At 39.8% G+C, this 26,775-nt stretch overlaps 1 protein-coding gene across 5 annotated transcripts in view; it reads right to left on the minus strand.

Moving 5' to 3' along the window:
• b3gat1a (beta-1,3-glucuronyltransferase 1 (glucuronosyltransferase P) a) overlaps positions 1–22,526 on the minus strand; it is an 83,919-nt gene extending 61,393 nt beyond the window's left edge. For 2 of the 5 annotated variants that reach the window (XM_036004365.1, XM_031290815.2), the window contains exon 1: positions 21,915–22,524. The gene's annotated coding sequence lies outside the window, so the exon portion shown is untranslated. Of the gene's footprint in view, positions 1–21,914 lie in introns of all 5 variants that reach the window. The other 3 variants (XM_031290817.2, XM_031290818.2, XM_031290820.2) reach the window with 3 other exon arrangements.
• Positions 22,527–26,775: the final 4,249 nt, after the last annotated feature.

A 26,775-nucleotide genomic window follows, 5' to 3' on the forward strand; every position in this document is an offset into this window, starting at 1 on the left:
TTTGGGAAATCAATGCCCGTACTGTAAATGTAATTTGGATTAATGCATCCTAATCTATAGACATCTTAGAAAAAGCTGTGGAAAAAAATATATTAATTTTCGTAAACTTGTTATTCTGAAACTTTTGAAACAGAGGATTACCATGGATGGCACTTCATTTTCAAGTTGAAATGCATAAGCTTTCTTTTTCATGCATCTGCAATTAGCTATAAATCATCCCAGGTGGGGAGAGATACCATCTTGGCTCTATCTCCCAAATGAGACAGTAGAATGGACCCTGTACATCACCCTGGCATGACATTGAATTAACCTCTTACATACTTGCAAAGGTTCATCTTGAGATAAGGTTACTATTAAGGCAGGTTCTCTACATCGCTCCCTCTGCCCCTATCGTCATCTATCTCCCCCTCTTCCCTCTCTGTAGTCCCCATCCTTTTTTCTTTCTCCACTTGAATAAGCAGTAATAGAGTCTGGGTGTGCAGCCTCTTGTCCGTTCATCCTGACAGACCATCCCCTGCTTCAGCTCTGTCTCCCAAACACCAGGCTATGTCGCAATTACATTACGGTCCAGTGGTATCAGGGGTGCCTGTGTCAAGGTGATACCATGTGAAAGAACACCTGCGTGTTCACAATGACCTTCAACCGGTAGAGGTACGAGCAGGGCTCTACAGCTGACACTGAATCCACCTCAGTGCCTTCATGCAGAACTGAGGCCAATGCTGACGGGTTCAGGCTGCTGCTTTCATTGGAAGGCTGGATGGAGATGTAGGTTGGTGCCCTTAAGGAGCAGGTCTCCTTTCACAGAATGAAGACATCAGGCTTGGCTTCTCTTAACCTTGAGATATTACCTTGGGCAAATAGATTTGAGTTAACATTTCCTGTCATAAGTCGGCTGTAAAAAAAAATAAAAAAATCTCAGTGTTCATATCTCCACAGGCTACGTGCCGTGTGTGCTAATCTGAGCCTGAGGAAAAGTTTCAGTCTTTTCTTCTTCCTTCGCACCATCAGGGATTTTTTTTTATATAAAGGGATATCTTCTCCTGCCATGCTCGCACAATATGTGTGGATTCAGTCACTGCTGGCAGAATAAATACCACTTTTCAGGGTATATTAGTTTTTTATTGTCGTGATTAGGATTTAAGCACACATTTCACAGCCTAGTTTAATTTTATTATTAGTTAATTTTTGATCACTTTTATGTAAGTGTTAGTAACTCATGATTGCGCAATTATGAAATAAAGTGTACACAAACTTGATCAAATAGAAACAACTGTAGGATCAGGATGGGACACATTCAAACTACTAGTCAGTGATTTGAATTTCAAATTTTTAGGATTTTAGTGACACAAAGGCCTCAAACATAACTCTACACAAGAAAATAAATCCCTGTTTGTCGTGGACGTACAACAAAGTGTTTACATCATATTTTATGAAATTAGATATGACATTTTGGAGACACTCTTAACCTTTTCTTTGTGACCTCAGCTACAATTTTGTGGAAAAAATGTTGTTGTTGGGTGGGTCCCAGTGAGATCTCAACAATACTAAACTGTTGCCAATAAGGAACAGTGTGAATGAGATTTTATTGATTGGGTTTTTAGCAAGGCTGCTGTTGCATGTATCCAGTGATGACAAGTTGTCTTTAAAATGGGTTCTATAATATTGTACTGACTTGAATTCAATACTGTAGCCTATTTGAATTTAAATAGGTTCTAGCTTGAGAAAATCATAGGAGCATTTTACATCATGCCTGCCTGCTGCTTGAGATCAGTTTATGCGAAGCTACTTTGGGCACAGTGCACTTATCAGATTGGTGTGAAGCTTAACACCAGCCACACTTTAAAGGATAGCCTTTCCTCTTTATTTAAATGGCTTAAGCCTTCTTAGATTTAGCCCTTTTTTCTGACGTAATGCACCACTATCGCTGGGTGCAGCCTCACTAACCTCTCATTACACAGCATTCAGGACCAACCAAAGCACAAGAATTAACCAAAATGTTTACATGGCTTGATTGATTTAAGCAGCTGCATCCTCATGCACTGTACCTTAAACCTGGCCATACAGTGTCTCATGTGAATAATGTCTTCCCTTCGCTTGTTTCAGCACTGGTTGGTACATTGTTTGGACTGGAGGAAGCATCGTTCCTATTGAGGGATATGACAGAAGAGACTGACAGTGAAATCATTAGCTATGTGCAAGGTGAGGCAAAAAGTTTGAAAATGTTTCCTCAGTTCCCTTTTATTTTTCTATATTCGTACCTCAGCATGTGTAGAATTTTATTAAATAATTACTCTGATTACTTTATGTATCATAAAGTAATTATATGCTTACTTCAGCTGTTTGGATGTTTGTTTTTAATGTAATGCTTGTAGTTATTACACTGCTCTTCTATTGCTTTTTTTATGTTTCATTGACCAGCTGTTCTGATAGGATTGTCTGCCGAATAACTAAAACATTAAAATAATGCACAGAAAATTGAAACTAGTGAATCTGCAAGTAGCCTATTTTTACTTACTTTAACATACAAGACACAAAGTGCATACTAGTTTGAACTAAGTCAAAACAAAAATGGATGAAGTGATGGATTGTGAAAGTGTACCTTCCAGAAAGTGATGGCGTGCATTTTCAACATGCACGCCATCCTGAGTCTATTAACTGTAACCAAAGTGGAGACAAAGTCCAGTAGCAAATCCTTCCATGAAGTTCACATTTCTAGAAAGCCTTACAAAGGGAAGATAAATGTACTGGTACTGAAGTGAAAGTTGATGAGATTTTGAAAGTGGAACTTTCACAGCTAAGGCTTACATTTCAGAAGAACTAAGGGAGACGTGGTGTGAAAAAAGTACTTTACACTTCTCCTTAACATCAAGGTTTAGAATTGCTCTCTGAAAAGAACAATAAAGGGGAATTTGACTTTTGAATCAGCTGTCGGACAGTGTTTCAACATATATGGTTTGGTGCAACAAAACTGATGCCACATTTTTATCTCTTGCCACTGAGGTGAGAATTTAGAGCGCAAGTGATGGAACAACAGGCCATATTCAACCAGGTGCAGTGGTCGCACTGTGTAATATAATGTCCTGAATAAAGTTGAAAAGGAAGGGAACAGGTTATAAATCACTGTTTAACTTACTTTCTGTGTGAGGAAATGTAAACTATAATAACATTGCAATTATTGTATATATTTTGAAATTACTTAAATTATAAGTATTACAGAATATCTTAATATATTTGTGGAAAGTGTCTAAACTTCAGGCCTCTGGGTGAGCATTTCCCATGGCAGTCGCTGATCTGATTTTAGTGTTGCTAGGAGACGCGTTGTCAACTTCCGTGGTGTGCTACTGACAGGAGCCTGTCGCAGCCCTGTATAGCCTACAGATGTTGAAACAAGACATTATTTCCCATTTCACAACAAGTTCAGTTTTGACTGTCTGTATGTACCTTTACAACATTCAACATTTAGGAAGACACATCCTCCTGTTATGTTTGTATTCCACTCGGAATTGTAGAAACTATAGCTTGCTAATGTTTGCCCTGATTTCTAAACTAGATGTCACTTTTTGATATCAACGTTGCCCCTTCAAACTTCATTACCGTACAGTATGTGTCAACTCATCATGACAGAATGCAATAGAAAAAAGTGTGCACTCACAGCAGCAACGGCAACATCCATGTTTCAGCTACATAAATAAGAGCAGGTGTGGCCTATAATTATAGGCAGCCAGGTCCCATGAATAACTCGTCAAGTATGTATTACAGTATGTATATAAGTATGTATTGTGGCTGTCTAATATCTGTCTAATATGTGTCAGTCTCACTATGAGGTAATAAAGATGATGCACCGTAACTATGTGAGGCTGACTTACAAATATAGAAACATTATTACAAACATTAAATTAATTAATACCATTAGCATTCAACCAATAACAACATGTATTGAGATTATACAAAGATCTACTTTATAATAAAATGAAAATGAAAAATTGTCATACTACCTGCGCTCTTTGTACTACTATCTGACCAGATTCACCGTCATTGTACGATAGGTGGGATGACAACCACAGGCTATTACCTTAGTAACGGCATACTGGACAGCCAGAAATACCACACAAAATATACAATGCACACACACACACACACACACACACACACACACACACACACACACACACACACACACACACACACACACAAACACATTGATGTGAAAGGCTTAGCCACACAAAGGCACACCAGGAAGCTTGATACAGAGCGGTGTGTCTGTTTACAAACAATGTGAGACATCTCAAGGCTGCTATCCCGCTTCTCGCAGCATGGTGAATATTGTAATTTTGCTCATTTTCTCCTTATTTCTCGATGCATTTCTCCTCACAGTGTTTGGCTTTCACACTAAGTCTCTCACCCACCCTGTCTTTACCTGAGCCTCTGACAGCTACAAATTATACAAGTAGCACTAGGCAGCTCTGGCAGTGGTCGTATACTGTAAACTTGAGGTAACCACATTTACAGTATTGTATATGTAGAACATTTCATTTACAAAAGTATAATTATCTAAACCATACAAAGTGGCTATTTTTACACAGTGATTGAAGACCCTGTTATACAAGTCACAATATGTAGAAATAGACTCCCTGTCCCATGTACTCATCAATCAATGTTTGCAGCACTATATATAAAGATTTCTGCACTGCATGGGAATAAAACATGAGCCACACACCCAGAAATCCATATCCATTATCGTGACATGCATGCTTTTCATTTGTAGTATGGCGTGGCTGGAGCCATATTGATTTTCATCTCTTTTCCCCTCTCTATACGTGTTGTAACAGCATGTTCTCCCCCTCTGTATTTGAATTCAGCAAGTTAGAACCACACTTGAACAGAACCTATCAATCATAGGTGATTATCACAGATGTTGTCGGTGCAGTTAACTCGGTGTACAGCCGATGATCTGTATGATCACAGATCTGTATCTGTGATTTGACAGCCAAGGCTGTATGATCATCGTCTTGTTAGGATTTTTGTTTTTACAGTAACTCACAACTAAAAACATACTAGTTTGTTTTGGCTGAAAAATGAGCAAAGAGAGTATTATTGCAATGTTATTATCATTATTATTAGGGACCGTTCGGTATTTATGGAATGGACCACCGGAGGAAAATAGGGGAGGGTCATGTCTTTTTATTCTTTGTTGAGGGGAGGTTCATCCAATTTTTTTTAGTCTAGGGGGGAGGGTCACCGAACTTTTGTATTCGTGAGAACAGCAACATTTCAAAGTGGCTTGTTTGGTGCATATTTATCCATGTAGCTCCATGTAGCTCTCTCAGTCTTGGCCCCTATCGCTAGCAGATGGGTCCCTCCCTGTTTAGTCAGCCAGACAGTTTGAACTGTAGCTTTAGAGACAGTGGGATTTCCCAAACTGAATAAATCCCGCTCGCACATATAAACACAAAACTGCTTTGCTAGCTCCATCGTGTTGTAACTAAGACATCTGATGAAAAAATAATTGTATTCATTAACATGACTGCCGTACTGTTTAGTTCAAAAACATCCAAAACACTGTACAAAAACATAACGGATCAGACGCAAGCTTTTATTTTGAAAAGTCAAAGCTTGCGGACTGCACCAAGCCAGGAGGGCATGAGACGGGAGGTCTCCAGGCTGCAGCCATACCCGACTCAAATAGCCTTTCCTGGTGATATTATATATATATATATATATATATATATATATATATATATATATATATATATATATATATATAAATCATTTGAGAAGGAAGGAGTGGTAGCATGCAAGCTCCCAAATTGACGCTCATCTGAGAAATGGAGTTTTGGATAATGTTAAGCTTTGGCAGCTTTACCTATAATAATATATAGCTAAAATATACAATGACTGAGGAAGCCTAGTGATGAGTCCATAGCAACCAGTGTTGAATTACCCAGTGTGCTTTGCTGAATGGTCTCAATGTTTTATTGTTTTATTTCATGTGAATACTAGTTTACTAGATGAGTAACTTAGTATTTGAAGTAATGCAGTAATGCAGGAAGTGTGCATTTAGTTTCCATGCTTATTGTGTTTCCACAGCAACGTTAGTGAGTAAATCTACTGAAATGGCCACCACACCATAACAGAGGAGTGTGATGCGTAAGATGAGAATGCACAGGTTTAGTCATGTAAGTCATGGCTGTAAAGAAAAAAATAATGGCTTCTGTATTTCTTTGCCTAGTGCAAACCAGTACAGAAGGCATCAATAAATTGCTGGGGAGGGTCATCCCTTTTTTCCATGTCATTTTGGAGGGTCATCCAAAATGTATTACTGGTGTAGGAAGGGTCAGGTCTATTTTAACTAAAGGTCCCAAAACTCCTCTGATGGCCCCTGAAATAAATAACCAACAGTCCCTCATTATTATTATTGAAAACAATGGGCTTCTTATTTATACTGTAGATTAAAAACGTTCCTTACTTCCTTATAAAATCCCTCTTTCAAATTTGAATAATGAGAGCAAAGGATTATGTTATTAACTATCACTATCACTAAATTAAGAACTTACTATTTAGGTTTTTTTCATTAGTAAATGAATAAACTTGAGAAGTGCTGTGGAACTGATTGTACTCTACTCAACCTGACTTCATGTGTGCATATGTTTTAAGTTAATTTTACAAATGGTGTAAAATGCAAACACTGTATACAAATATTAAGACAAATGGGCACATATGGCACATGCAGTTATGCACACACACACACACACACACACACACACACACACACACATACTAAATCCTTTGCAGCAAAAGAAAATGTCACCCTCATGGGGCAAATATGGAATCACGTAAAAAAGAGGCCAGCTTCTTTCTTTGTAATGCTCGTCTGTGGAGGAACTACGACGACCCCACCGGTCCCTTGTTGCTATCCTGCTCAAAGGCTTATGATCCACACAGAAAATACATTTTTATGCAATTGGACACTTGTTTTGTTTCCCTCTAATTCTTTAGTAGCACATACAGAACACAGACTCTCGTCCCTTTGTCCTCTGTGTACAAACAGTCTCCTTTCCCCTTCCTCCCCCTCCCATGACTGATGACATGCCCCCTTGTGTCTTTTGGTGTGCAAACAAGATTTGAGTGACACAATCATAAAACTATTAATTAATAAAAACCTCCTCTGAGTGTCCTTCCAGGAGCCTGGTCATATTCCCTTGCTGTTATGCTTATCAGAGAGCATCAAAAGGCTTAACATTCACTGCGGTAAGTCCTGGTTTGAAAAATGTCTGTACTTAAAATTAAGCCACAACATGATCTAAAAAAAACATATAATCCAACTTGTTTATACTTTGTTGTGTTTTGGATTTTGTTGAAGTGTAAGTCTAACACAAATCCCGAAACAAGAATTTTAGTTGCTTTTGAAAGTGTAAGTGGTTACAGACTTTACAGCAAGATGAAGCACATACAAAATACAAACACACATATTATGAAGAACCTCAACACAAAATTATTGTGTAATGAACACAATTGTATGTTATATTGCAATACAGTAGTAAAACAGTAATCTTAACAGTTAGGTGATGGGAAGAAGACCAGGTATTCACTTATCTAGAGCCCTGTGCTTTCTCTTCCCTCCATTTATTTTGAGTCATCGTGTGCAACTCAGACATGCTCAACATCACGCATGGTGTCCAGCCCTTCTTGGTGAAGCATGAAGGTTTTATTTGGTTAACTACAGCACTTAGAATATCAGTGGGTCTGTCATTAGCCAATGAGCGAAAGACTGCAGCAGCTTTACCAGTTAGTCCCTAAATTGGGCTGATGGTCATCCATGCTCATACTGTAATTTGCTTTGTCACTAACTACAGCTAAAGGTGCTTTCCTATGCTCATCAATTAATGTAAGAATGCCTGCTACACAGCCCATGTCTTGTTTGTCTTTGACCAGAAAAAGGTTTTTCTTAGCAGTGATTGTTAAGCGGTAAGTACTGTACCCAACTTGTTAGATCCCATTGCTAGCATTTGATTTGATTTGAACATTGAACCTGATTGCAGTGGTGGGCGAAGCAGCTCCATGCAGCGGAAGAGGACACAGCTCTGTTCTCAGCCAAAAGCGCAGAGGTTTGGTCTCTTTCACTGGCTCTTTGAATATGAGCGTGTCAATACAGCCATTGCACAAGGCTGCATATGCCCCTCTGGCATGATTCCTCCCAGACTGAATCGATTCAAGCTCTGTTTATCTCATTAGCTTGTAGCGTGTAATCAATCACACAAGGGCATTTGTTTCAGGCCTCCAACCCACCGTGTATTATTATATAACTCAACTCCTATCCTCAGTGTGAACATTGTTCTGTCTTCAGTTATCTTTAGTGATGATGCTACACTGAGCTGCATGTAACTGAGCATAGCTTCTTGGCATTCATTCAAATTATCCTGTTTCAATAATGCTAAGTGATGTGGTGTCCACGAAGGCAACGGACAAAAGACACATATGCATGAAACAAATGCACGCATACATACCTGCACTCATAATCACAAAGTATTTTAAAATCTGCTCACGACTCTTAGAATAGTAATTACTGTAAGGTAACAAGGTGCTCATTGTGTCTGTGGTTGCACGACTACAATGATGTGCTTCTATGTCTTTGTTTATTCTTTTCATTATATTGCAAGAGTTCACATCCATTTTCCCACATTTTATGAGGCAATATCATAACATTTTAACACAAAATTTAAACTGAAAGCAATAGGAGGTACGATATAATGAGGTAAAAACAGTTAACTTAATCACTGCAGTTTAGGCTAAAGTTGAATGTACTTGTTCCAGACTTGACTGAAGTTGTTCTGTACATATCAGTCATATCAGGACGACACAGCACTGGACAACATTTAACTGTGGCGGGCTACAGCAGGACCACCTCAGGTCAGCAAATGCTGCCTTTGCCTATTTCACCGAGCCACGTTGATCACAGTACAGTTCCTTCGACATACCATCTCATTACATACATGCGTCACCAGGCAGCACAAACAATTATTATGCTGCCATTTTTTGGAACTACCACTTTATCTACTTAGCAGCAGTTTGCAGTAGTAATTTGCGACAAATCTCTCCGGCAACATACTTTTGCTCTGTTCCCTCTGTACTTAATAAAGACGAGGCTGACATAACATTCACAACAAAACATTCACTCTCATGGGAGCAAAATTCCTACAATAGGGTGACCAGACGTCCCAGTTTGACCGGGACAGTCCTGATTCTGAGTTGCGTGTCCCGAGTCCTAACAAAAGCCTGTCGGGACGCTAAAATGTCCTGGTTTACACCAACCACTATGAAATTGTCCCAGTTGTCAGCGATTACATAGCCGACGTGGTCTTATCATAGCCCACTCATTAACTAAACCCATGTAGAAAGATTAATACAGCGTCCAGCATATGATTTTAACAATGTGTGTGTGTGTGTGTGTGTGTGTGTCAGTCAATTGTAGCAGTCTGCGTCTGCATAATCTGTGCAGCCAGCATTACAATGTATATTTGTAAACATTGTCGCAATGCCTCTTCTTATCTGTCTCGTTTTAACCAGTCACTCCAGGTCCGCTGGAAAGTCAGCGGACGAGTGCTGGGTGGAAATGTTTGCGCATTTCAAAAGCAGGGAGATTCCGTTCAAAAATGTAGGTCTCCTTTGTCAGTTCGCCATGTGTCTACCGGGCACAAATGCTCCTGTTGAGCTGATCTTTTCGCTCATGAACAACACATGGACTGACGTGAGGTACCGTATGACCATTCCCACCTTAAAGACGCTACTTGTCACGTGGGCCAATTTTGCTGACGTGTGCAATTTCACAGTAGGCTTTCAATTGATTCTTGAGCAAATTCACTCCTCTAACAAATACTGTATACGGAATGAATTTTTCCAATAGGGAAGCTATCTGTTCTATCAAATGAGATTACATTTTGTGTGTGTGTGTTGTTGGTTAGAATAACATCGGTAACACTTTACGGTAAGGGTACATGAATTATCATGAATTCATGCATGAATTAATTGATATAGGCCTATGTATTATTATGCATTATGTAATTAATGATTTATGTGTTACTGCATTCCTTAATATCACATGAATCATCAGGAATTGACATGACCTCATACATGAACAACACAACTAAAGCATTAGGTACGTGAGCACATCATTATGAATTATGATTTATTAAGCATGATCATGATTATTTATTTTTCTGCAAAAAAATGTGGTCATCACTGCGCAAATTCTGATTTGAACACAACTTGTGCATAATGATGTATCCACCTTACCTAATGCTTTAGTTGATGCGTTGTTCATGCACGAGGTCATGAATGAGACGCTATGAACTCGTGTCAATTCCTGATGATTCATAAGATATAAAGGAATGAAGTAATGCACAAATCATTAATTAATTCATGCATGAATTCATTATTCATGTACCCTTACCGTAAAGTGTTACCATAACTTTAAATCAAGCCTGTGGCAGCAGTTCCAAATAATTTGTTTAGTGCCATGCAATGAAAAATACATTTTCACAAAGTTTTTCACAAGTTCAGTGGGTGCATTTCCCAAAAGAATGCTTTACTTTGGAAAAATAATGTTGGTCCCACACGAAACTCACTCAATGTCTTTTAATATTATTTCTTAGATATGTAGGCTACATACCAAGAAAATTCATGAATATTAACTGAGATACCCCATTATGTTGTGAGCAGTTGGCCTACGTGTGCTGTTGGCAAAATTGTGTCTAATCTGTCTGTGTCTATGTCTGACCTGGGCTGGCACGTTAAAAAGCGTGTGCTTTTTAACAAGCACTACGGTCACGCGCAAAGTGTCCCGGTTTTAGTTCCAGGAAATCTGGTCACCCTATCCTGCAATAATTCATTTTCATTGAAATCCTCCTTAAATTGTACTAGGGTTTTGAGAGGAGACAAAATAACTGGTCCCTCTGTGCAAAGTTCTGTTGATCTGTTCACTGAAATCACATCTCAGCTCAGTGACAAGTGATTGTGTTTAGAATGTAATTTAATGGTCATCCAGAAGCAGTATGACAATGCTTCAACAAGGAATCCGATACTCCAACTTCTTATTGTACATTTAAATGATTTCCGTCCCACTTCAGACACGTTTGAACATTTAATGTAAAAATAAAAAAATACTGTTATGGTTTGAGAAATTCTGGATTTGGCCTTGCTCCGCCCTCCGTGCTCAAAAGCACCACAGCCTCCACAGGCTCGCAATCTGCAACTATAGTTTTGCCTTCCTGAACCCGGCGTCAATCATACCCAGACTCAGATGTGGCGTCTGTTTTGCACTAAAATAGGCGACTAGCGGATGTATCAGAATGGTAAATGAAGTCACCCGCTTTTTTTGGTTTATGTTGCTTGTTAGCTTGTAACTGGCAGTGGCTACGGCTACAATGACAGTGTGTTTTCGTTCTGTGGTGACAGTCCGAAAAACACATTTTTGAATGGAGGAGGACCTCAATATTAAAAGGAGATATTGTGAGGAGGCACTAATCCCATTTGATACAGCATACAATCTACATACATACAATCTACAGCTTACATACTACGACTGCACAAATCATTGCTCAACTTCTGCTCTAATAATTCCCACATATTCTCCAAATGATAACATTCAGAGCCATCATATCTTTAGTCAGATGGTACGGACGGCTCAGTAGATGTTGCCTGAGGGACATCATGCTCAGCCCTCAGGACTGAATATGTAAACCGCTTATCAAACCTGCTGGTTAGCATGACACATAGAGGACTGAGGATGGGCATCTGTCAGTGTTTGAAATAAAAATGTATATATCAATAAACTTAAAATCACTATCGTTAAAAGTCCACCTTATTCATAACTTGCCAATCTTCTTTGGTACACAGACATCACTTATGAAATGATTATGAAAGTGATTATGAGCATGAACAGTTTAAGCTCTTTATTTTGTATCTGTATTTTACAGCTTGTTCATGGTAATTCATTCTTATGGAAATTCTTTCAGGAAGACTTCTAAATAACTTCAATCACCACTATCTCTTCCTACAACTATTCAGCTGTTAAGAGGCGTTCACTTTTCAGAAAACCAACCAAAATTGGCCACGAAATTCATGATCCAATCACAGCATGACATCCTGCTTTAAATGTATTCTCTCCTTGCTATCAACTGTCTTTTCAGGCAAACGTGCAACCCTCCTCCTCCCCTTCCACCTCTGGTCATCGTCAACCACGGCAACCTGAGTCCCTTTCCGGCAGACAGCTCCAGTGTCTAGGCTCCATCGGGGGGAATATGTCTGGCTTCTCTACCCCTTTAAAATATTTGTAACGATGGAGTCTAATCCCCAAAGACTCTGTACATTTCATATTATGCTTATGTACAATAAATCTTTGCATATCTGCAACGAAGTCTCTCCTGATTGAAATAGCCAATAAGTTCCACAAATTAATACTGGTGCAAGGCAGGTCAGACTTACTGCTCATTGCTCTTTAAGTCCAAAGCAGAAGGGCAATACATGGGCACGGTAGATGCTCCGACAGGTCACCTAGTTCTTTAAAAACCTTTAAAATCAAATACATTTTTTGAAATTAGTTGGATTTCTGACAGCCACACACAACAGGCCACATCAAAGAGGATTCCCCCCTCAGGTGCTAAAGGGATCAAGAGGAAATATTTTGAGTAATAGAAGTCCAGGAAAATCAGAATACACTGGACTGGTTTAAATTTACATTTTAATGGTATACGACAACTTCTTAGCATTCATGGGGGACACTGGCACACTTTGCCTTCATTACCCGTGTGCCAGCATGATTCTGAGATGCAACACTGTGAGCGAGAAGTAATTGGCGCCTACTGCACATGAAATGCCATGTGAGCAACAACAAGAACATGCTAGCTAAGACCTGTCATCTCTTGCTCCTCAGCGTGACGCATTACACTGTTTGGCAGCAGTGAGCTACAGAAAGGCTGACTTCTTCTACCTCTCACACACCTTGAAAGTGTTTAAACTTCCACACAGATAATTTCACTAATTTCGGGACTTGACAGAAGTTGGATGTTTGGAAATCCTAAACCTAACATAACAGTGAAGTGGAATAAAAATAAAAGTTCCTCTCCCTGCACCGACACGATTCCGTCTGTATTTACTTTTACTCCAGCTTTTCTGCTACGTTGGTATTGTTGGTCTGGAAATGTAAATATACCACAAGGAAAAACAATCATCAATATTTAATCTAGAGTAATTCCCTGCTGCAAATGAGTGTTTATCCATCTCACTCAGTCAAAACAGTCACAACTGCTGCCTACATTACCTCTAGTAACTCAGAATGGCAAAACCAGACAGCCCTCTCTATGCCAATCCTATTTCATACTGTGTAACAAGGATGATTGCACCATGGCAGAAAATGAGTTCAGCACATTCAGCATTGATGGACGAAAAAAAACTGTCATGGTTTTAATAGTGTTTTCATGGGGTAGATTAGTAAATCAGATTGGTCTCAGATCTAGAAAATAATTTAGAAAATGGAAGCCATAATGCAGTCACCCTGGTTTTCTTCTTATTTTGCACTCAACAGCTGTTTGCAGAGGTCCAGAGCAGCAGCTTACACAACACTGCTGGACTGAGCTGCAGGGGCGGGTGGTGTGCAGTTGTATTTGGATCTGTCACGCTACTGTAAACTACTTTAAATCTCAAGAACACCCTCAGCCAGGCACTCAATCAATTCATTTGATCTTAAAAATCATGACAGAAAACGGAAAAGATCATTTCAGTCACACCCATGTATGCTTGTTCCTCAAGTTGCAACGAGATTGTGCTAACACCCACTTTGATGAAATTAGAGGCCTTCATGTAATGCAATGACAAAAACCCTCTCCACAACTTCCTCCCACTCGGAAATGGGGTGTACGTCAAGGATGTGCTCTATTACCTCACTTGTTCGTCCTACAATTTACTGGAATCGTAAAAAAAAAAATATTGTGGACCCCATTTCAAAATCTCCCTGAACTCAGCCATATAGGATCTCTGCCATGAGTATCTACCAACGCAAGCCAACACAGCTTGAACACAGTATGTAGTCCTCCTACAGTAGATGAGGACAAAAGACCAAAGATGATCTGGGGAAAGATTGGCTGGTTGGCTGACATGTTTTCTTTTTTTTCTGAACACACTGTAGCAGAGAGAGAAAAGTACAGCAATTGTCACCCTGATGCTATATAGGGTGTAATCAATCGCATGTAAGGTGATCGGTTTCTTTTCTTTATTTCAAAGGGTTCAAAAAACTATGTTTACAGTCTAACCACAGTTTGACTACAGGCTAATCATTCTTGTCCCCTTATCCCTCTGCTGTCCACTTTACTCCTATTACTTCTTTTACTAATCCATTTTGTCAATCAGTATGTGGTTTATAAGGTGCTAGACAGATTTAAATCTATAAATGCCACTCACTTTGTGTTTATTGTTTGTGTGTATTACCTTCTGTAACAGGACAACCTCGTTAGGATGTGATTTTTTTATTCAGAGGTAGGGTTTCTGCTGTAATTTAGTGATGTTCTTGCCATTTCATGCAGGGTTTTGTTCAGTCATTAATTCATTTATCAGATTTCACATTAAATACACTGACTATAACATGCTGTTGCAACTAGGTGATGCTTATAGACCTGGAAATTGAACAGCACCAGGGTAATGGTGATCACTGACCAGTGTTGTCTTTTTTTTTTTTAAGATTATTTTTTGGGCATTTTAGGCCTTTATTTGTATTGGACAGCTGAAGACATGAAAGGGGAGAGAGAGGGGGAACGACATGCAGCAAAGGGCCACAGTTCAGAGTCGAACCCGCATCCGCTGCGTCGAGGAGTAAACCTCTATATATGGGCGACTGCCTTACCAGGTGAGCTAACCAGGCACCTGACCAGTGTTGTCTTTGAGAGGTTACTGAAATAAGCGTGTTCATAAGGTGAGCACGGAGGGACACTTAGTTCTTGTTAAAGCTGAGGGATTTACAACAAAGCCTCGAGGATTTTCTCAAGAGGGTAATTGTGAGAGCTTGTTTGTGCCTTAAAACCAGGACTTTTTGTTGTGCTGTGTATTTTCCATTGCCGTTGCCTAATCTGTGAGTAATTACAGCAGCTATCCCTGGAAAGAACTGGATGTTTATCAAACAAACAAAAAAATAACATAAAATGGAGTCACTCTGTCAAAATCATTCATATTTGATTGCATTAGCTGTGAATAGACTCTACTTTGGTTAAATATAATACATTAATAATGGACTTCAGGTTGGAATTCTGGTAACTTTTGTACACATTTTTCTCACATCTGATTCCAGCATGAACAAATGACTACATTTAATATTAGGAGTTATTTTGTGATATTGCTTGATTTTTGAGGTCAGCATAGATTAATCACATCATGTACAGTATGTATTTAGTATAGACTACCAGAGCACCCCCACAGTGTTCACCGCCACTGTCAGGTCACATCATCATTGCATGGGTGACGAGAAGGGAAACCTCTGTCATTATGTGAAATGATCATCTCAGCCCCCTGACCTGAGACACCTCCTGTTAGCCACAACATTTACTATAACTCCTCCTCCCCCTGAGCTGAGCACTCAGCTGTAGACACAAGCTCTGCCATCTTCACCACGCTGATTATAGGTTAAGTTAATTTTTTCCATGAAGGATAGAGTGGGACTCTTCCTGTTCGCTCTCTTATGTTATGTAATTGCAACACTCAAAGTAAATATCTTAAGATAGGAGAAAAGAAAAGAAGAGTTTTCCTCTCTATTCTTGGTCACTGTGTGTGGCAGAATATGGTGACAGTGGGGGAGGTAGAGCTTGAGGGCTGGGTCAGGGGCTTTGCTTAGTGTTTGTGCGTATTAGTGTAGACTATTTGTGTCTTTGTGTGTGTGTGTGTGTGTGTGTGTGTGTGTACAGTACACTTTGTGACTGCACATACTATACGCCCCCAGTAGCATCTCTGCTTCGTCTTCTAATCTCCAGCAGGCCTGATGATTGTGAACACAACTGATACCACACTGCCAGCTGTCCCTAATACCTTCTTTTTTCTTACACCCCCAGGGACCACGGGTAACCACAAAGACACATAATGAGATTATACCCCCAAAAAATTAATTAAGAGAAGGGGGAAACTTATTTGAATCGTGCAGCATTACTGATTGAACCAGTAAACAGCATTAGCTTTAGCAGCAAATCCCTGTGAAAGAGAAACCATGCTGTTCATTTGATTGACACTAAATAAAACTTCAGCAGATGTTATAGGTTTTTGTTTGCAATAAAATACCTCCCCAAGATCTGAAATAAGAAAGACTAAAACATGTTCTTATTGTAGCTGTTCTAACCAGCACAGTGGTCAATGTGTTGCTTTGAAAAAGTATTTGAGCTTTTGTTTGAAATGATAAGTGTAACAGTGGTCTGCTGACTGAGTTGAACTGAAACAGCGTCAACAAAAGAACAAACAAACCCAAGGGTCTCCACTAATTGGCATGAGCAATAATGAACTATTTTAGAAGACACTGTTTTTTTCATGGAATGAAGGTTGATCTCCAATGTATATGTTTTAAGGAGTATACCTCCTACAGTTTGACTGGGAATACAAAAGGTCTACTGGTCAATGTCACAATGCAAGCAATCAAAGTAGCTACCTCTGGGAAACAGCGACAAACACTTCAACAAACAGCCTCTGATCAAATTCAAACATATCTCGCAGCAAAAAAGAGAAATAACCGAAACAGCAAAACATTCAGTAATTTCTGAAACAGCACAATGTAGGAAACACTGGCAAACAAAAAAGGTATTAACAACCAGCTTTTTATTACACTTAAAGCACTCCATTCCTTTGATTTTAATGGACATGTTTGCGACTCATATTGCTTCATTACTTCCAGAATCGTGTCCCATCCTCTTATAATCCTCGGTTTTCAAACCCAATTTCCCATTTAAGTGTGTGGTGATGTCCTACATAGTGATTATCTTTGGCAACCTTTGTTGAAATTGCTAAAACAAGTCAGGATAAATTCAACAGTTACAGCAGTTTGGAGGAATTGAACATCTAATTATTCTGTGCTGCTGGTCACTCCAAGCTGCTCTGATGTACCACAAGCAAACAACTGCTGTCCCTGGAAGGAGGAAAGCTGCTGGAGAAAAAGAAGAGTGCCTCTGCCATCACAAGTCTGTGGAGCACAGTTTATACTAATTCCTCTGCAGGACATTAATGAGCCAGGATAGTGGCTGTCTTAATGGGCAGCCAGACAGATTTTAAGTGCCCCATGGAGTGTAATCCACAGAGGTACGACAGCACTGCTGCAAGGCCCAACAGATTGATTTTAGTTTCATTTTGGTACAACTTTGCTTCTAAGCTGTTCATTAAAAAGGGCATGTATTGTAAGCCCCCTGCCTTTGGGACCACCATGGGCCAAAGTGAAGCAATGCCATCCCATATTTTCATACAATTCAGACTTCAGTGGTTGACACTGTGTGAACCAGGCTGACTTATGTTGTCAAGCGAACACCATTGTTACAAGCAACCTTTACTTATTAATGAAGATCTTGCTTCCCTCTAATTTGGATTCTTACCATCGGAACAAAATGAAACCAGTAAAAAGGATCATATTTTATCACGAACAACTAGCAAAGAAATGTGCAGGCAGTGGTGGAGGATAACTATTAACTTCACAAGGACTAATTATTTTTGCTTTTATTTAAAAAACAAAACAAAGCTTATCTAAACTTTCTATCACTCAAAACATTTTTTGTTACAAGAGGACCTTTTACTATGAATTGCACATTGATGCTGTTGAAATTGAAACAACTTTTCCATGCAGGTGGGCATAAAATCTGGGTGGAAATCATTTGATCTAATCTAGCCCTTTTCACGAAGATTGTGCTATTTTTCGATAAAAATAAAACTGATGCTTTATTTTTATTATTAACTTGGATTAAGCACAAATCTGCCCGTGACCATGCATAAATAATCCTTGCTTGCTGATGAATATTACTTTAAAATGCTGGTATTTTTCACAGTTCACACATGCAAAAAACAGGTATTTTGTGTTTGTTTGCAGTAGGAAGCAGTGTTGTAGTCGAGACCACCTAAACCAAGACCACGTCATCACCAAGAGCAGAGTGTATTGCGTGCGTGTAAAGGAGGTAGTGAGAGGGGGTTTACGGTACCAAATTTCAAATTGGATATAAGTCAAGTTATTGGTTGCATTTGCAAGTTTTAACACATTGGCATAAATCAGACAATGCACAGGCAATTTAGCAAAGTCCCTGCAGTTGTGGTCTTGACCGGTCTTGATATAAAATCCAGAGTCCTCTTTATCCGAGACTGAGACAAGACGGGTAAAAATGCGATTGATTCCGAGATCTTGAGACCAAGACCGATCTTGAGTACTCTGTGCTGTCAATTTGCAACCCTTAGATTCAGAATTATTGATGTAGCCTCAAGATCAGGCTACTGTGGTGTCACTCTGGTAAACAGTCAGTGGTTAAAATTCATGATCATAAAGATTTAGATTCCCCCCAGTAATCACTGCACTTGTTTGAGCGTGCTTTTCTGATGCCTATCTTTACAAAAGCAAGATGTGAGAGACCATCTAGCTTAGCTGTCTGTGTGATTGTGTATGAATTACTCAAGTTCTATGTACCCATATGTACCTAACCACATACAGTACTGTGGGTTGTTCAGCTATATAAAGTATTTGTTTTATGTGATGAAGGCAATGTTTTATTCTCATGACGGCCGCTTCGCCCCTCTGTAGCCTAAGGCTGGACAGCTGCATGACTGAATCTGCAGAGAAGAATCAGTCATGAATTTTGCCCAGTGGAGTGGGGTTCAAAAACCTATATCTGTGGGCTTACCAGTGTAGGTAGACGTGCTTTGCATGCACGCACACGCTGCCCTCTGTTTCTAAACCTCCACAGCCTTGTTCAAAACATTTGTGCAAAGTCTAACCCCTTCGTCTTATCGGGCTTCAGGCATATTATTACACTGTGCAATGATGTGTGAAATGCTGCTGAGCTATCAGTGATGAACACATGTCCTCCACATATGGACATGCAACACCTGCATTTCTACAAGATGATGTATCATATTGTATAATATAATATTGATGACATTTGTTGTACAGTGTTCCCTATTTTTTTAATTCTAGATGAAGAAAAAAATAGGTTTACATGGTTTAATTTTCAAAAAACATAATATTTTGGTTGTACTGCACATTGCTGCAGCTCCTCTTTTCACCCTGTGTGTTGAGCTCTCTGTTTTAGCTACAGAGTGAGACATCTCACTTCTGTTCCATCTTTGTTGGGAGTCGCACATGCGCAGTAGCTAGGTAAGGACTACTACCGAGTCAGAAGCAGAGTATGAGGGCGTGCCACACTAGCAGCTAGGCGAGCATTATAACGTGTGTTACAAAGTGACGCACGTTCGTCACGGAAGTAAAGGCTGGACTACAATAGAGCTGTTTGGAGCAGTTTGTAAACAGTGTTTTCTGTTGGAGATGGTAAGTCCCTTTGGGGTGGACTTTGGGCTTTTTCACTTTGTAAACGTATAAAATGCACAAAAAAATATATAACACAATAAAGGAAAGGGAAAAAGCCAAAAAGCATAATATGAGCACTTTCATAATATACTGTTATAATGCATTTCAGTGTGGAAATGGCAATGTGTGGCCATGTAGCTTGCTTTGTCTTTGTTCTTCTAAATGCCTAACATTGTTTACTTTACATTTCAATGCTTATTATAGACTGACAAGATTTAATAATAAAGAGTTGTAGGTTCTTCACTGTGCAATAAGCATTCAGCTCTCTAGTTTATATTTTGACCCTCTGGATAGGGCTTTTCCTAAAGAGATAAAATGCTCTAAAAGCTCTATTGATGCAAGTATAGCATATAAACTAACCACAATCGTGGACAAGTTATTTCCATTTATGAATTATAATGGTTATGACTCGTAGATAAAGCATTAATAAGAGATTTGTTACCATAAAAATGGAAATAAATTACAATATATAAATATGATATCCTTTTAGTATGCCTATTTTATTCTATTCTATTATATTTCATACTGCAAATCATGAGTTACGGGGGCAGAACTGCAGCCACATTGTGTGTGTGTAATTCTGGCACTTTGTGTATTGTATGGCTAAGGCGAAGGGGGCAAACATGAACACAGAATGAAATGACAAGCTGTCCCTTTCCATAAATGAGATCTGGATGCCATTTGCTGACATTGCCAGACTGAGCAGAAACTAAATATATACACGGTCAGAGAGTGCAGCGCAATAGAAGCATGCTAACACCGGTGTAAGGGGCAGCTGGGAACACGCACAGCTTTGTTGCATGTGAACGTACTGTACAGGCTGAGAAACAGTATGTAGTCTGTGGAATCAGTTAAGAAATGTAGGAGCACAAATAGTTAATTCAGTCTATGGCGGAATCTATGCCATTGTGTGTTTTATTGTATTTGTGGATGAATAGATACACAGCAGCCCTGCAGTAACCAGAGGTTTGGGTTCATTTCCCCATATAATATCAAAAACACACATACTCACAGCACTATAAGGCTCATTGGATACAAGCATCTATCAAATAGCTATTAAATGGTATTCTAATATTAACAATTTCACAAAGAGCGATTGCAACAATATTGCCTCTGTTCTTCTGTCTTTTTGAATTACACTTTCCTCAGAGACTGGCTTGATTGTAAAAAAAAAAAAAAAAAAAAACTTAAGAGACAGCATATTTTGTCCAATATGCCTGATGTCATGATGGGTGTAAGCGTGCTGTGACTGGACCAGTCAGAACTTCCAGGGAGAGTCAGGTTGATGTTTCCTGACACATGAGTAAGGACTTAGGACAGGAGCCCAGACCTTTGGCGCTGTAACCACACTGTGCAAGATTTTCCACTGAGACTACTGAGAGTCCCTGTTAACTACAAACATGCATAGTATTAAGCACTGAACCCTCCATTATTGATGTTGCCAACGTACATTTTCTAGTTCATGATCATGCCAAAATGTGTCATCATTGTGTCATTAGCGGACAGAAGTGGAACACAGGTTGAAACGTTGCATAATTGTTTCTTCTCTCCAGGATCAGGGAGTTGCTTATGCACCTGTGCTGGTCAAGAGAACATCCACTACACTGCATCTTTTCACAAACAGCCAGGGTTTCCTAGGAAGGTGTCAGAAATGAGAACGTACAGCCCACTTAACTCCAACTCAAGCTTTCCTTTTCTCAAGCCAATGCCCCTGTTTTGTACGCTTCTGTGGACAAGTTGTTATTTTCTGTCTGGAAGATAGTGTATGGCTCCCCAGGGTCACCAGTAAAAGTGCTCTGTCAGACTTTGCTTTAGATGATCCCCCCCCCACACCCCTTTTTTTTTTAGTCTTCATATGTTTTATTTATTTCACATGAGTTTTAATGTGTACCATAGGGGATGACATTCACATTTTATTAATTTGCATTTATCAGCGGAACTGACTGAATCTAAACTTTAATTGGACCTTGCGTGGCAGCTCAGCTCAGTTAAAAGAAAATCTCTCAATCCTCCTCTGCTATCTCAGCACCCAAATGCTCAACATGAGGATTATCAGCAATTCTTTTCATCAGGCCAACAGTGACTGTTCTCACTGCCTCTCTGCAGCATGCAACATGCATAGATTTTCCCTCTCACTTCACTTCCACCGTGCTGCTGCATACAGCGACCCAGGGACAAAGATGGCAATCTCCCCACTGCTGTTACAAACCTGATCAGCATGGCAATTGGTTCATCTCTATCAAGCATGCTTTCAAGTACCTCTCAGATGTATATCTGACCCTGCCGACCAATCAGGCACAGAAGAAAAAAAAAAAGGAAGATAAAGTGGTATCATTATTTTTACCTCATTCAGAGACTTCAGTGTGAGACTGCTATTCCCAGCGCATGCGGCAGAAGGACTCCCATTCATTCTAGAAATCCTGTTTTTGTCCCTGCTGTGAGCTGTCCCCCCCTTCCTCCTCCTTGTCCCTTGTCGAAAGAGAGGCAGCAGTCAAAGCATCCCTTTCTTTTATTCTGCCGTGCCAGCTGACACCCGCCTTCATGCCTTGAAAGATGGAGATGAAAAAAAGGAGGGAATATAAAGCAAAGAGATGACACAAGCTCCCAGGATTTATTTTCCTCCCTTCCCCTCTCTCTCTTCTTCTTGCGCTCACACAAGCCGAAATAGGCGCATGAGGGGGAGACGTCAGAGTGGCAGCGATGTATTTGTTTTTGCTCCGTGGCTCTTCGCCTCTTCTTTCTCTTGCTCTGCCTCCCTCACTTAGCCACTCTACCTCTCTTTGTATCTCTCTGCACCTCACTGTTTCTGTCTGTCCGCGGCTCGTTGGTTCACACAGAAGCGGGCTGCTCTGTCGTAACGGGTGACACGGCTCTACACGTGCAGAGACATCTGTGAATGTGCTTATGTTGGGGGACTAAAGTAGCGTCTTAGCAGAGATTGAGACCACCCTCCCCTCCTCCCTTCCAGAGATAGGCTTTCCAATGGCATGTACCATTAATGCTCGGAGCAGGGTGGGCTGCAGCACAGAAAGGAGAAAGGGGAGAGATAGAAAAGGGGAGGGGGAGTTGCTCTGAGAGAGAGAAGCAGATAGGGAGAGAGGAGGGAGATTGAGAAGAAGTGAAGAAGAAGATGTGGTCCTGGTATTCCTGTTTTTGGTTGGACCGTGGTCCGGTTGGACCGTGCCCTTTCAAATTGTAGTGGCGCTTTTACCTCCGCTATCGCCCATCAATCAGCTGATTAACTTTGTCATTAGGCTACTGGGTGGATGTTGTTGTTGTGTGTCTGCCTGGCTGCTCCTCTTGTCGCTCTCACAAATGAAATGTGAGAATGTGGAACAAGTATGCCTATGTTATTTAGGGGGAAAAAAATCACAAACAGCAGTGACAGAAAATCGGTGGAAATGAAACTCCAGGAGAACAGCAAGGAAAGGGGAAAGGAAATCAAAAGGTTTAGCAAGGGAAGCATATTTGATCATTTATCAGAATCAGATAATGTATATCATACATAATGTCTTCTATATCGTTTATAATAGATGATCAATGTTTTTTTCTTGCAAGATTTGCACGCAGAAAAATAGACGGTCGGATCACTGCAACAGCACAATTGCTTAACATGAACACCTAAAGGAAGTGGGCATCGCTTCAATGGCCTGGTGAAAGATAAAATAATCAAACAACAAAAAGGAGTAGGCCTTAACATTATGAAGAAAGGATAAATCATCTTTTAAAATAGAACCATCTGAAAGCAGTGCAAGGAAACAATGCCAGTGGGACTTAAGTTTCAATTTCAGTTTCTGGTGGAAATTAAATATTGTTTGTAGTGCCGCAACAGTAATGTTTAAAACTGCAAAGTCACTATATAAACTCAAAACTGAGTGAAGTTTAGAAAGAATGAAGATTCAAGAGATTTATTTGTCACAGATATCATTCAGTATCAGTCATTCATCCTGTCCTCCTCCTGATGATGCCATTGACATGCATATTAATTTGCCATATGATTTTATCGCCATAGTCTCAGCCAGCAGCTAAGTTTACAAGGATTTCCACATTTTAGGATACGTGGCAAACTCAGATAAACAGTTAGACGTCATACAGACAGCTTTTGTTATAGCTTGTCACAATTCGCTATTAGCTGAGTTAGCACACCGTGCTCGTGTGAAACATAACGGCAGTGGATGAGAGACTGCAGCAGAGCAGATTACAATATTGCTATACATGTCTGCATGTTTATACTTGTTGAACAGGGGTATTGATAAAATATTGGCTTTTTAAGGTTTAGGTTTTAATGCACTTATGTAGGCTACAGTAGTAAGTTGTCTCCACCGCGGCCTCGCTGATCTGCTGTTCACTGACTTTGCTCCGTGTGTGCATGTTTGTGTGTATGTGGAGGAGCTTAGCCCTGACACAGACCAGGGGAGAGGTTGCAGCATAATGATAAATGCTACAGCTTTAGACCCGGGGCCTGTTTAATACCGTGTTACGGCTCCCATCCCTAAATTAAATGATTTTTCTTATTCATCACGTTTTAGGCAGACATTTACAATGTGTTCATTGCGCATTAACGTGTTAACATCGCATTTACAATGTTAATACTGTCGGTCAATACTACTACTATCTAAATTCACATTCATTCACATTATAGACATCACCACTGACTATCCATGTACAATTTGGCCACAATTAAGCATATTGACCTACATGGTCCAGCTTTATACTAGGTTTTGGCCTAGTCTTGTTTATTGTGTAATAATAACTAACTATGCATAAGAAAATGACTGAATGACATTGAACTGGTTCAATTTGCTTTGTAGTTTGCAGATGTACACATGACCTCACTGTACAAATTATGAATCTCTGTTAAAGATGTTTAAAGACAACAGCTTGGAAATATGCACTGTATAAGACAAGAGCATATGTTGGTTTTGGCAGCGGTAAATTCATTCTGGAAGAGCTGCAATTGTTTCACAGATAAAGCATTCCCTCATGCATGACTGGCTGCACAATAGCACACATGCAGAAACATATTGGGCAAATTGGGTGGAATATACCAAATTCTGCATGCACATACAAAAGTAATTTTGTTCTGGATGAAAGAAAGTTCTCAGCGTATATATATCTTCAGATGCTAGTTTCAGGGATTGGCAGGGGCTAATGCAAATTCCACCACAACATTTCCATCCCCCCCAGAGTGTAGGCCTACCATCTAATTTTAGGCGTCACTGAATAACGTCTGCTGTGGAGGTGAGACAGCGTCTGGTGTGGGGATCAAAAACCATCACTTCGGCCAGCTCACCTCCTCTGAACCAAAAGACCAGACCTGGCTCTCAGAGGAGCTTGGCCAGGTCGGAGAGACGAGAGGAGGGCCGGAACACCGAGGTGGCCCTGCGGTGGACATTACACAGTGACAAAACATAAGGACCTCAGGGAGAAGGACAGACAGAGAAAGAAATGCATAATTTCCCTGTGCATCTTATGCATGGAAATGACAAACTCCTCTACACAGACATCTCTACACATTTGTGTTGTTAATTACGTGTGATATATGAAACCTCACAGGCAATTTTTTATTTCGCCCTTTTAGTAGAACGAAAAAAAATAGACAACAGCCAAGATGGAATTGAAGTCACTAAATTGCTGTTAAGAGTGCAGCCACTAATGGGATGGTGTGAGCTTGTCTGTAAGCCTGGATAACCTGAAGAAAAGCCGTCAGATGATCTTGCGACTGCATGCTACATTTCTCTGCAAAGTGTTATACGGTATTTTGAGCTTCAGTACAGCAGTCGGCTCGGACTCTCATGACTTGAGTTGCTGAATCAAAAATCATGAGAGTGTGATAAGGGCGTTTCAACAGAACAATTTACTGGAAAGGATGAGTGTTCCGGGGTGGCTTCATTATGTGGATAGAAATAGAAAATAAGGGGCTTGTTTGAGGGTCCAGGGAGCATATAGAATCACATCTGATCAGAGTGTTGTATTAAAAGTAGACAATTGTGTGTTTTTGTCAGTTGCTTGTGTGCTTTGAAATCAGTAAAAAATGGAAGAGCGTTCCCAAAAATGTCAAACTATTCTTTCAAGACGTTTGCCACCTAACAAAAAAAGATGTGTGAATTTAATGTCAGCCTCACTCAGTTCTCATGCTCTGAAAAGCAGGTCAGGTGGAGATTCCAATGAGCCATCAGTTTGAATGTGAGCGTGAGTGTGTTTGATATATGAATCATTTGAAACATGCTTGTGAAAAGGACTATAAATAAACTTGACTTGACTATTCAGTTTGCGAACAGAACACGATTACACACACAGTGCCTGTTCTGACATACCATGCTGCCACAGAGTCAAGGCCATATGTGTTGGGTCAATATATCAAGAATCCATCTTGATCGTCTGATTTATCTGCTGCCGTCAATCCTTTTCTGCGACATAATGCTGTTTGTACGGACAACTCAAGCATGAACCAATGAGCTATGTGTGTGTGTGTGTGTGTGTGTGTGTGTGTGTGTGTGTGTGTGTGTGTGTTTAAAGTATGCCATGCATGTCTTAAATGTTTCAGAGCTTCACCATGGCTGTGGGTGGTGCCTCTTTCCCTTTTGGAGGAGAATGATTTTTTCTCCCACAAGCCATCTGGTCTTTTCAGGCCTAATAAGAGAGAAAAAGAGAGGCAATGGAGTTTAGCTGATGATAAAGATGGGCCATCACGCACTCCAGAGAATGTAATTTTTCTTTGCCTGGCAAACTAAACTCACTTTGGGAATTGTTACACAAATGCATTTCTTTGGTAGATGATAAGTTGAGTTATCATCTATTCCAAACCACTAAAAATCAATTTTGAAAAAAAAAGTATTCCTCAGTCAGTACCACTGAAATAGAATATGCTTCATTCAAAAAAGGTTATGAGTGTGCTAGAAACAGGCTGATGTTACCTACCATTTTAGCTACAACAATTAATTTAAAGAATGTCCTCTGAATGATTTATTTAAAGTCAGACGTAACGTCTGCTACTGCACAATTATCTCTTCACACAGTCTTCCTTTAGTCAATTTATTTTTGTCTTTACCAACCAATCTCCTATTAAAGTTTTTTTTGTCACTGTTTTCAAAATGTCTGACTCATATGTGTCTCTGAATCAGACATCTCTACTATAAACTCTCCCTGGTGTGGATGAATGACACTAGCTTGAATGTGATGGTTATAAAGAACATTAAACTGAT

This window comes from Sander lucioperca, chromosome 8 (assembly GCF_008315115.2).
Source record: "Sander lucioperca isolate FBNREF2018 chromosome 8, SLUC_FBN_1.2, whole genome shotgun sequence".
NCBI lineage: Eukaryota > Metazoa > Chordata > Actinopteri > Perciformes > Percidae > Sander > Sander lucioperca.